At 56.7% G+C, this 2,264-nt stretch overlaps 1 protein-coding gene across 1 annotated transcript in view; it reads left to right on the plus strand.

Annotated features, from left to right (window-relative positions):
* The window catches only part of LOC104393862 (rhodopsin), a 10,563-nt gene that overhangs the window by 7,346 nt on the left and 953 nt on the right, over positions 1-2,264 (plus strand). The window lies entirely within an intron of this gene.

Below are 2,264 nucleotides of genomic sequence, written 5' to 3' on the forward strand. Positions count from 1 at the left end.
AGCCACGGGGGGGGTTCGGCACCAGCCACGGGGGGGTTCGGCACCAGCCACGGGGGGGTTCGGCCGCGCCTGTGCTCGCGGGGCCGGGTCGGTGCCCGCTCAGCTTCGCCCCGGTGTAGCAGGCAAGACGCGGGAGCATACGGCTCAGAGACGTCAGCGTATGTTTCAAGCACTACAGGATGGCAGGTTGCAATTGTAGCAGTGTTCTTCATTTTTATTTTTAGCTCAGTTATACAAATAAGATGTTTTTCTTGCTGTTCAGTGTTATCAACATTTAAAACTATTTTTGTACATTATTATCCTCTCTGATTTCTAATCCTATGCAGCTTTGCAAGGTCTGATAGGGAACGTATAGAACCCACGCGAGTTAAACCTTTATTAAAGAGCAATTTGCAAGTACAATTCTCTCATTATTTTTTTTTATTGATACTTCTGCATATTCAGTGAAATCTAAAGATTAGAGGTTTATGAATAATTCAGTGTTTAGGCTGATGTCTGATTCATGTACCTCAAATGTGGGAGCTGGTTTTGGAGGGAAGAGGAGGAAGGATTTAGTGTTTTCTTGCTGTCGGTGGGGCTGTGCTCCCCAGGGGCCCTGGGCTGCTCGGCACAGCCCCAGGACATGCCCTGCAGCTGCTGCTGGTGGTGGAAGGGGCAAGCAAGGGTTGGGGTCCCCCTGCCAGCCCAGGAGAGTGCTGGAGGCACCACAGAGCCGGCCAGATCCAGGAGGAGGTGGTTACAAGTGAGGCACCTACTCTGCCATGGTGCCAGCCCCTGCAGCCTTCCCAGTGTCCCCACCAGACCCTTCCAGGGGAATTCAGAAATGGACTGAGAATGGAGCGGGAAACAGCCTAACAGTGCTGGTCTGAGGGAAGCTGGGCATGCAGGTTCCCAGCACTGGGTACCTGTCCCAGCTCTTTGCTCCAGGCCTGGCTCCTGCTGGCAGCTCAGTCCCTGCCAGAATCTGTCCCTGGGCTCAGCAGGCAGGCACAGACCCTGACAAAGGTGATCCTGGCAGCACCTTGTACCAGCACTGCTGCAGTGACACATCTGCTGGGTTGGGCCATGAAACAGCCCTGCTCTCATGTAACCACAGCCCTTCCTTGGGCTGTCACACATGATGTGTGTAAAGAAGAAGGGACTGACATGGTGCGTGGGGGAGAAGCACAGCTGTCCCTGGGGTGGGGACGTTCACACGACTCCAGCACCAAAGAGCAGTTTGTGATGGGCTCACCTTGTGGGCACAGGCAGGACAGAAGGTAGCACAAACATCCTGCATGTCCTTAGGATCACAGGAGGAATCAGTTTTGACACAGGCATGACACACAAGTATCCTGGGATCCTCAGGGACCCCCACCTGGCCCACTCAAACACTCTCCTCTGAGCATGACAGAATTCAGCAGCCAGGGGCAAGTGTGGGGTGCTGCTAGCAAGTGCACTCCCAAGGCTCCTGTGGGATGGTCACTCCTCCTGCCTTCACTGGCTAGTAAAGCAGCTTTCCATTTTCCTCCTCTCGTTTGTGGGATCATTTTTCCCACCTGTTATCAGGCTCCTTTGCAAAGCAGCCTCCCACTGCTCAGCAGGGCCACCCCAGGAGAAGGGAGCTGGCACACCACACCAGCACTCTGGGGATGGGTGCCATGTGGGCCCCACATGGCAGGCTGGTTCCCTGTGTCCCACAGCAAGCCACCACCCCAGCACCCTACCACCAGTAGGTGCCTTTTCCCTGCACGTTCAGGGCAATGACCCCACAAACCTCCTCTCACCTCACTACATATCCTCTGCTCAGATGTGCCCCTTCTCCCTCCAGCCCCTTGCAAAGCTTTGGCAAAGGGCAATCAGCTTCCCAGCCACCTGCTCCCACTGGGGCAGCAACTGGTGCAATTAGCAGCTGCCAACCAGCCCCAGCAGTTTGGGTGCTAATCAGATAAATCAGCTGGAAGGGAGTTGAGCCTGTGAGCAGAGCTGGGCTGTTTGGGCCTGGAGCTTTTGGCTGGTGTGCTCAGGAGTGTGTGTGTGCTGCTATGGAACCTCAGCTAGGTAAGGGGCTTGCTGGGTGCTGCGGGGTCCTGTGGGGCTGGGGCTCTGGGTCTGCTCGGGCTGTGCTGGCCGTGACCTCTGCAGGGATGAGCAGGGCAGTGGCTGCTTGGCTTGGGAAGGACTTTGCAGCCCTGGGGTGGTGAGCACCTCTGGGCCGGCCCTGGTCCCGGTCCCAGCAGGTGCCCTGGCTTTCCCAGGAGCTGCCGCCGCGGGCACAGCCCCGC

This window comes from Chaetura pelagica, unplaced genomic scaffold (assembly GCF_000747805.2).
Source record: "Chaetura pelagica isolate M959 unplaced genomic scaffold, ChaPel_1.0 scaffold328, whole genome shotgun sequence".
Classification (NCBI taxonomy): domain Eukaryota; kingdom Metazoa; phylum Chordata; class Aves; order Apodiformes; family Apodidae; genus Chaetura; species Chaetura pelagica.